The 10,652-nt window shown below is 37.3% G+C and overlaps 1 long non-coding RNA gene and 1 pseudogene across 1 annotated transcript; both read right to left on the bottom strand.

Annotated features, from left to right (window-relative positions):
- Positions 1–155: 155 nt before the first annotated feature.
- On the bottom strand, positions 156–959 carry LOC147945902 (uncharacterized; annotated as a pseudogene).
- Positions 960–8,104: 7,145 nt separating this feature from the next.
- Positions 8,105–9,295, bottom strand: LOC104780415 (uncharacterized). The gene is made up of 3 exons (XR_015596804.1): positions 9,144–9,295; positions 8,663–8,743; positions 8,105–8,556 (listed from the first exon to the last, which is right to left on the bottom strand). It is a non-coding gene; the product is annotated as an uncharacterized LOC104780415 (long non-coding RNA).
- Between the last annotated feature and the right edge of the window lie 1,357 nt (positions 9,296–10,652).

Here is a 10,652-nt window from a genome sequence, read left to right as displayed (position 1 = left end):
GAAATAAACGGAACCAAGAAGGAGTCCGAAGGTGATGATATTCTCTGAGCTCGTGACAAACGATCGAGGTGACACCGAATAATGCTTTTAACTTTAAGAAGCCAGGTTGGAGCCGTGATAAAAGTGTTGGTATGAATACGAGAGTTGCGTTCCTTCTAGATTATGTAAACCGAAGCTTGACACGCTAGCCGAAGAATCAAAGCTGTGTTTTTGTCTCTGCAAGGATTCTTCAGCCATGTAACACCATCCTCAAACACAGCATGAGGAGAAACATCGGCTCGTGTCGTGAAATACTTCCAAATCTCCGAGGAATAATCACAATCAAAGAAAAGATGCTATCGAGACTCATCGTGAGTGTTGCATAGCAAACAGAGAGAAGGTACCACTAGTCCCCAACTGCGAAGTCGATCTCTCGTATGTAACCTGTGTCGAGAGTTGAGCCAAGCAATAAAAGCATGCCTAGGAATCCTTCCTTTGAACCAAACCGCCTCATACCAAGAAACTCGTGGTCCAGGAGGATTCAAATAAGACCAAGTTTTCGAAGTAGAGAAAGTATCCGAGGCCACAACATCACCAATCTTCCAGAGAAACACATCATGCCCTGCATCCGGTTGTGAGTTCACTATCGTCGGGAGAGGAAGACACTCTTTTAAGAGAAGAACAATGGGGTTGCGAGTACGACAATTAGATATCCACCATTGGCCTTCTCTAACAGCGTCTGCTACCGTAGCATCCTGGTGAAGCCCTGCAATGCGAGGACCCATTTCTCCCGTGATATCCAAGAGAGGTCCCAAGGATGTCCAATTATCCTTCCAAAAGCTGCAAGTAGAACCCGATATCACCTCACACACGATAAAGGATCTCACTATAGGGCAGAGCTTGCACAAGTCCAACTCCCTGAGACTGATGCATCTAAATCCCAGAAATTCCGGTGACCTATAAGATGCCTCCGAATCCATGCAACCCAGAGAGAACCACTCATCGCAAATACCATCCAGATGAGCTTGAGAGCCAAAACCTTATTCCAAGCCGTGAATCTTTTAAGGCCTAAACCTCCACATTCCTTGGGCGAGCAAACAGAATCCCAAGCAACCTTTGCACCTCTAGCTGAATTTGGAGCACCTTTCCATAAGAAGGCGCACACATGCTTTCAATCTCCTCCATGCAGTTATTGGGAAGAATAAAGATCGATGCCCAGAAAGTAATGGTGGAGTAGATAACAGACTGAATCAGCTGAAGACGTCCAGCAAAGGAGAGATGCTTGACGGTCCAAGCTGAGAATATTTTACGAATGCAATCCAGTAGAGGGTGGTAGTCCTGCTTCCTCAGTTTTTTGGAGGTGAGTGGCACTCCTAAATACCTGACTGGGAAGGAACCCTGTTGAAGGCCAGTAGAGTTTGCCAGCGACTGACTCGCTTGGGTACTATCTCCATCAAGGAATAGTGCCGTCTTGTCTCTGTTAATGCCGAGTCCTGAAGCTTGCTTAGAATGATCAAGGATCTCAAGAATAGCCAGCAACGATCTCTCACTTCCATCAAAAAAGATGAGAATATTATCCTCAAAGCTTAGATGAGTGATCGACACACATAGGATGAGGAGCAAAGGAGTTTTCAACCACTCCCTTATCCAGCTTTTTTGCGAGGACGTCCATTGCAAGAACCAACAGGAGTGATGAGATGGGGTCTCCTTGTCGAAGGCCTTTTTTCCCAGGGAAATAGCCAATCAACTCTCCATTAAAGGTGATGCTGAAAGATGTAGACGTGTAACATTCTCGCAGCCAGGCAATGAATATTGGTGGAAGCTCTATTGCTTGGAGGATGTTGGAAAGAAAATCCCAATTGAGGCTGTCATAGGATTTCACTAAATCCACTTGCAAACATCCTCTAGTGGTCGGTCCCGAGGCATGAAAGTTAGTAACCAGTTCCGAAGCTAGTAGCACATTCTCGCATAGGTGGCGTCCTTGAACAAAGCCCACTTGGTTACCCTGAACAGCATCAACAATAAAGGTCTTGAGTTTCTGCCTTAACAATCTCGCAATGATCTTATAAACTGTCGTGCAACAAGAGATTGGTCTGAACTTGGAGAGTTGATCCGTCCCTGGAACCTTGGGGATCAAAGTGATGGCGGTTGCGTTAAAACACCTTGGGAGGTGACCTGAGATAAAGAAGTCCTTCACCGCTGCTACCACATCTTTGCCAACTACATCCCACGCCTCCCAGAAAAACTCTACTGGAAACCCATCATGGCCGAGGGCTTTACTCTTTGGCATAGTAACCAGAGCTCTCCTAATTTCAGCATCAGACGGAACCTGCACCAAGCTATCAGCTAACTGAGGTTCACATCTGAATTGAGTTAAAGCTGATATATCGTCTATTGACATAGGCTGAACTCCAATACTCTCCGAGCCTAACAGATTGCGGTAGTAAGCCACCAACATATCCTTAATCTGATCCATATTGTGAATTCTCTCGTCATCATCAGCTCTTAGATACTTAATGCAGTTACGACCTTGATTTGCAACCACTGACTTATGAAAATAGGTCTTAAGCCACCAACTTACTTAAGACCTGACATTTTCTTATCTCGAGTTACAGCAAAAACCCAAATCAAGCCCATAAAGTTCCCGACAATAACCCTACACACCCACTTGCTCAGATCCACAAACATGTAAAGAAATCAAAACCGTAAGAGAAAACTTAAAATTTACCTCATTGGAATGAGAATCAATACACGACTTTTTCTTCTACCTCGATTTCAAGTAGCGATTTCACCAGATTACCCTTCTGTAGTCTCAATCATTTCTTTTCTCAAAGTAAACTTTAAGTGAAATAGGAGGTTTTTTCTTTACCACAGATCTATAACCGATTTATTTTTAACTTTTTAGTTGTTATTGTCGATTCAGTTTTTGTGTAAGGGAAAATGAGCCGGGTTTAAATATAATTTACACTCATTTTAATTTGATCCATGAAGAATAGCTAACCGGGTCGGGTCTTGGATATTGGATTTGGGTCGGTACTTATTAAACGGGTTCAGTTATGGGTCTCGTTTACACGTCGGAGATCGGCAACCAGTTACCCAAAATTCTATATCAATGATGTTAAACAGATGACCTTATATACCTCATACATGTGGTGATGCAAAAAATTTAGTTGGTGTACTTGAGTAGACATTAGTTTAATTCGTATATGTAGCCATGTGTTCCGCAATAGTCAGTGTAGCTCATAATCTTTTTTCCTTTATGTTATTATGGCTTCAAGCTTTGTATCAACATTACATTGTTGGATAAGCTTGAGGATTAAGTTAACCGAGCAATGGTTAAGGGTGATAAGGAAAGTATATTTGAGAGATATTCAAATATACATATTGGAGTTATAGGAGATATCTAAATAAGTTATGTTTCCTAATTGTTTTTGGAAAAGTGTCTTTGAGGTTTTATATATATAGAGTTGCCAAGGTGTGGTAAACCTATGAGTTTACGAGAGAGAGATTGAGTGGCTTTGTTTTAAGATATTTTCAAAGCTAATAAAAGAAGTGCTTTTATATCTTAATCTTGCTATATAAATTCTAGATTTGGTATCAGAGCAACCCAGAGGTTCGTTTTGATATTCAAACACCTTGCTAAAAACATATTGATCATAAAAGAGAGATGAGTGAATTGGCAACTGCAACAACTACTAACAAGACAAAGGAAGGAGGTTCTTTGTCTCAGCAATGTCCGATGCTTGGCAGCTCAAACTATTCTGTTTGGGCTATGAAGATGACGGTGGTACTGCGAGTAAACAAAGTCTGGGAAACTATTGATCTGGGTTTAGAGGATATCGAGAGGAATGATCTTGCCAAGGCTTTGCAGTTTCAATCCATACCATAGGCACTACTTTTGCAAGTTGGTAATCATGAGAAGTCCAAAGCCGTCTGGGATGCCATTAAATCAAGAAACGTTGGTGCTGACAGAGTGAAAGAAGCTCGACTACAGACCTTGATGGCTGAATTTGATAGATTGAAGATGAAAGATACCGACACAATTGATGATTTTGTAGGTAAACTCTATGAAATATCTAGTAAATCGGCATCTTTGGGAGAAACGATTGAAGAAACAAAAATTGTTAAGAAGTTCCTCAAGAGTTTACCTAGGGCAAAATACATACACATAATTGCTGCTCTTGAACAATTTCTTGATCTCAACACAACAACGTTCGAGGACATAGTTGGGAGATTATAAACATATGAAGAAAGAATTCAAGAAGAAGAAGATTCACAAGAAGGCCAGGGTAAACTCATGTTTGCAAACGCTGTTTCACAAGAAGGACAAGGGAGGCTTCTGTTTACAAATGCACCTGCTCCACAGCTACAAGAAACCTATGACGGAGGCAGAGGAAGAGGTTTTGGTCGTGGTCGCGGAGGAAAATTTAATGGTGGACGCTCTGGTTATCAACCAAGAGAATATGGTTATCAAACAAGGGATAAGTCCAAGATAACATGTTTTCGGTGTGATAAGTTAGGACATTATGCCTCTGAGTGCCCAAACAGATTACTTAAGCTAATTAAACTTCAAGAAGTACAAGAGAAGGAAGAGGAGGACACTCACGAGGCAGAATATCTTTTGATGCATGAAGTAGTGTATCTTAATGAGAAGAATGTCAAGCCAAAAGAGCTTGATGCGAATTCAGACAAAGTGTGGTATCTTGATAACGGCGCTAGTAACCACATGACTGGAAACAGAGCATGGTTCCGTACAATCGACACAAGGGTCACAGGAAAGGTGCGCTTTGGTGATGATTCACTTTTTGATATAAAGGGAAAAGGCTCTATTTTGTTTATAATCAAGAACGGAGATCAAAAGATATTAGCAGAGGTTTACTACATTCCAGACCTTAAGAGCAATATCATCAGTCGTGGTCAAGCAACTGAATCTGGTTGTGATGTACGAATGAGGGAAGATTTTTTAACACTGCATGATCGAAAAGGAAACTTGCTAGTGAGAGCTATAAGATCGAGAAACAAACTGTACAAGGTAGATTTGGAGGTCGAAAACACAAAGTGTCTGCAGATTGCAGGGTCAAACGAAACAAGTAAGTAGCATGCTCGATTAGGACATGTCAACTTTGAAACTATTAAGAAGATGGTGATAAAGAACATGGTTACTGGAATATCTAATGTTTCTAAAGGTGGAGAACCGTGTGCATCTTGTCTGTTTGGTAAACAAACTTGACAAACATTTCCAGTAAGGACCTCTTATCGAGCAAAGCAAGTATTAGAACTCATTCACGGAGATCTCTGCGGACTGATTTCATCGACTACAGCTGCACAAAGGAGGTACATTTTTGTATTAATTGATGAATATTCCCGTTATATGTGGACTATTCTTCTCAAAGAAAAGAGTGAGGCGTTTGAAAAGTTCAAAAGCTTTAAAGCGTCGGTCGAACATGAAACTGGAAGCACTATCAAGCACTTCGAACTGATAGAGGAGGAGAATTCACATCTCAAGAATTCCAACTGTTTTGTGAAAAGGAAGGAATCACTAGACATCTTACCGTACCTTACACACCTCAACAAAATGGTGTAGTAGAAAGACGAAGCAGAACATTATTAGGAATGACTCGGAGCATCCTAAAACACATGAACATGCCGAATTACTTATGGGGAGAGGCGGTGAGACATTCAACCTATCTTATCAACAGAGTGGGGACAAGAGTGTTGGAAGATCTTACACCATACGAAGTTTTTAAAAAGAAAAAGCCAAATGTAGAACACCTTTGTGTGTTTGGTTGCATTTGTTTTGCTAAAAGCGAGGCTCCACATCTGAAGAAGTTAGACGACAAATCGAGAATGTTTGTTAATCTAGGTACATAACCTAGTTCTAAAGCTTATAGGCTTCTCGATCCTGCCAGTCGAAGGATCATTGTTAGCAGGGATGTTGTGTTCGATGAAAATAAAAGCTGGATGTGGAGAAATTCAGAAGAATCTTCTATGGATTCAGGGATGTTCACTCTCAGTTTTGGAGCTTTTGGGAACAATGGAATCAGAGAAAAAGAAGTGATTGCAGAGATATTTCTCCAACATGGGTGATCACTAGAAATGTGTTTCTGAAGAGTTGTGCTACTTATTAGCTTCTCTTCTCAGTGTTTTTTTGTTTAGTTTTATCTATTGATATAACGACACGCTAACACAATATCAGTTGGTTGTGCATGAGGATTGCAAGCTAAAATTATTGGCACTGAAGGAGCAACAAATATATTGTTTCATAGTCTACAAGATTGAGGACATGCAAGTGATTGTAGAGAATCTCGGTGAACGTGAACAATCATATGATGATTTTAGAGCAAGTCTTCCAGCTAATGAGTGTCGATATGCCATTCTTGATTTCGACTATGCCGCAGAGGGGAGAAAGACTTGCTTCATAGCATATAGTTTACTTTTGTTTTGTCCGTGATTTTTTGTTGTTGTTATGATCATCAATGCACTTAATGTATGTGTGTATTTTTCCCAAGGTATCCAGAAATTGCCAAGCTGAGAAACAAGATGATTTACGCGGGCAGTAAGGAAAGGTTCACGAGAGAACTAGATGGAATTCAAAAGGAGTATCATGCAACCATTCCAGCCGATATGAGACTTGATGTTATTAGACGTCATATATACTACAACGATGGAGAGATTAGGGTCATATACTTACAAACTCGTACAAGAAGAAGCTAAATTAGAGAAAGTCGCGACAAGATATCACATCATCTTGGTCGCAAGTCGCAACTCTGTATTTTCTGTTTGGTTTCGTTTATACAAAACGAGAACATGATTGATACCTTTGAGATGTGAAAACTAAAGTCTCCCTGAGATTAGTGGTTGTCGTATTTAGCTTGGATTAGAGAAAGTTATTCATTTACGGGATGTTTGAAAAACTGACGTTATTCATTTACACTGTTATGTTTGATGGAGATGAAAGCAAAGTGAAGATTGTGGAACAACACGTAGAGCTTTTACGAAAGAAACGTTGGTTTAGAGCTTTTTTTTCATTTGTTGATTCAGCATTCAATTCGTGACTTCTGTTACTCTGTCTACACTTTCACAGAAGTGAAAACACAATTAAAATCCAAATATAAAGATGAAATGCAACATCTAAAAAATACAATTTTTTGGACAATCACAATATTTTAATATAATTTTTTCTTATCTGTTATAATATCATAAATAATAATATCGTCTCAAAAAGATAAAACGTTAATTTTTCCAATATATATATAGTTAGTAGTTAAAAACTTAAAATAAAATAATTAACAAAAGGTATTTCATAAAAAAAAAATCACAACTGTTTTTCCTTTTTTCTTTTGTTAGTTTTCCTTTTACCTTAACAAAAAAAAGAAGCTAAATTCTCTATATAATCGATAGAATCTTAACCAAATGATTAAACAAAAAAAAAACACAAACACACACACACAAATATACAATTTTAGGTTAAAAGTTTCGAATTGAGAGGACGAGGAAGGAGGTTGCACTGGTCGTATCTCCATGTTGGGATATGCGCACCTGTCCCGTTCCCGATGGCTATGAAGCTGTTCGTCCCTACAACAAATGTTGACATTACTAGCACACCAAAAACGCTATTACAGAAATTTGGTAGCACTTTCATAAACAGTAGAACATAAGGAGCTATAATAGCCCTTTCACATATCAGTTTGCTATTTTATATTTTATTCTAGCATATTTTCAGTGCTATTATGTTTAGTTTTATAGCCAATATTTTGAGCTTTTAATATATTATAATGACACATTCGATGTGTTGTTGAAAATTGTTTCGTGACATATGGTTCTCAAATTTACCCTTATAGTAGCACAAAAAGTTTGCTCTAGAAAAGTATTGTATAACGATTTTTATTGTTATTTTGTAAATTTTAATGGCTATTGTACATTGCTATAACATCATTTATAATAGCGTATGGGAAATGCCGTTGAATATTGTTTCTTATTTTTGTTTCGTGATATGATATACGTTGTCTTGGCTTATGTAACATTTATCATGGCAATGAGAAAATGGTGTTTAACTTACAATGGTATTTTGATCTATATTGAATCTATATTGAATTGCATCAAATATATTTTGTTATTTGAAACATTGAATAAAATGTAATTTTCTTTATTTTATGAAAGACAATGAAATCATAAAATATCATATTACATAAAGTTTTAAAGTTAACAAAGTCTAAACATAACATGAACTCTAAGAGTGGTTGCTACCACGCCATTATTCTTCAAGGAGCGTTGCCTCGTGAGGACCCTCCTTTTCTACTTTTGGGCGTTTCATAGGAGTGGAGTTGAGTGCATTGTTTTGGAGGTTTCGGAAACATCTCTTGAACAGTGGATCAATGTCTTCTTTGTCTTCCTCGATTCGTATTAAGTTGTCTCGATGAGCAAGAGAATTTCTATACTCTAGCTTTGTTATCTCCTTCACATCACCATCCACATCACTTCCTTGATCTTTCTCACCTTGTTGTGTGAGTTTCGGTATAACGTTCTTTGCGGGGATGCAGCATACAATTTCTTTAGCTTCCATTGAAATAACTGTTTCTGCATTGATAAATATGATAGTTATTTAGATAGGTTTCTTTTTATTGATCAACAACAACAACAGTCAACAACAATTTTGGGTATAGATCTTCTTGATCTTGCTCACCTTGTTGTGTGAGTTTCGGTACAACGTTCTTTGCGGGGATGCAGCATCCAATTTCTTTAGCTTCCATTGAAATAACTGTTTCTGCATTGATAAATATGATAGTTGTTTAGATAGGTTTATTTTTATTGATCAACAACAACAACAATCAAAAGAAAGCAATTTAATTCAACCAAAAATTATAACCTTGGCTTGAATGAAAAAATGTGTTAGAACCTGTTACTGTGATTTTGAGCTCCAAACATGAAAACGAAAAGATCTATTACAATTGATTATACACAGAGGAAAAAAATGAAGATCTAAACCCAAAATTAAAAGATTGAACAAAAAGAGAAAAAGAAAGATCTATACCCAAAACTAAACGAAAATATTTATACCAAAAATTAAACGAGAAGATCTATACCCAAAATTAAATGATTTAGGACTACAATCGATTGAACAAAGATCTGATTCAGCAGAAAGAAAGAGAAAAAAGGAAGAAAACCTTTAGATTCGTCAGAGATGATCAAAGGGATTCGAGTTTCTCAGTAGATTCAATCGACGATTTAGTTCAAGCGTCAATGAAGCTTCCAGACTCCAGAGTTTATTGGATTTGCATCGCCATTATCGATTAAGTAGACAAAAAAAAAAGATATCAAGATGTACAAAAGTAAAAGGATGAGATTATTAAGAGTTGATTGATGACCGTTAGATTTCTTCTAATCAACGGTAGATATGAAGAATTTGGTGATCCACACCTTAATGAATTAGCCAATGAAATAATTGTTTAAATATTTATATGTTAATAGTATAATATTTTGTTATTATTATTTATATTAATTTTGGAATATGGTGTAAAAATAAAATAAAAATTGAAGTTTCATATTTTAGACTTTAGAAAAATTTTAAAATTAAATTATATTTAATAAAAGTTTTATACATTAAAGATTGACTACATGTAAGATTATTAAATGTAAAATTAACGTATTTTTTTTAATAGTTTCAGATGTATACTTTACATTTGTAAAATGACTATACTTAAAAGTTAATTTGTTATAAGTTTTACATTGTCAATTTCATGTTTTATATACTAGTTTACAATGCTTTCAACAAAGAGATATAAATTTAGGATTTAGTATACGAATGGTGAATCACCATTCGTACGACTGATGACTCACGTCCTGATACGCCCAAATTCGAGGATCACTCAGCCGGTTTAAAAAGAATAGAAACTCGCCAAGGTGCAAGGTGAAATAGAGAGATTTGATGGATTGAGGGGTCGCACAGAAGTTGTGGAAGGCTGCTGATATTCCCAACTCCAATCGCTGCTAGATATGACACACTAGTCCAACAAGAGGAGGCTGTTGCTTGGATATTACACACCAACAAACAAAGAAATGTTCTAGACAAACAAAGAGATAGACTCTTAAAATGAAAAGGAAAATTGATTGATGATTATCAAATGAGATTACATGTGTTTATATAGGGATACGAAACTTGGTAACAAAGTCAAGTATTTATTGAAACTAAAAAGACAATAAAGATAGTAGGTTGAATGAAGACCCAACTCTTGGTGCATGTTTCCTTCCAAAGGTGTCCTTCCCAAGGTGAGTTGAACTCCATTTTCGTCATCCCTCTTTCACCACAAAATAAAGTGATTATTTTGGGCTTTCTTGGACATAAGAGATCCATTAAGTTCCTCCAAGTGGTTTCATGTCAAAATTGTTTCTGAGTTGATATTTGTAATAGGATCTTTGGATCAGACGTGAAATTGGGACTGAGATAGATCCACTGACTTGAAATATTCATATCTTTCACATATGAACTGATCTCAATGTGATTCCAATTCTCCGTGGTTATGGAATTGATCAAGATTCCAGAACAGTTTGGTTCATATCTTGAATCCTTTTGACTTGGTCGGAATCCTCCGTTGAATGCTCGTAGGTCCAAATCGCGTAGCCATGAGATCACCTGATTTGTAAAATGAATACCTCCTTCATTCGAACTATTATTG

The sequence above is a fragment of the Camelina sativa genome, chromosome 4, assembly GCF_030686135.1.
Source record: "Camelina sativa cultivar CO46 ecotype springtype chromosome 4, ASM3068613v1".
NCBI classification, from domain to species: domain Eukaryota; kingdom Viridiplantae; phylum Streptophyta; class Magnoliopsida; order Brassicales; family Brassicaceae; genus Camelina; species Camelina sativa.
The sequence above is the reverse complement of the archived record's forward strand: the minus strand, read 5'-3'. Positions and strand labels throughout refer to the sequence as shown.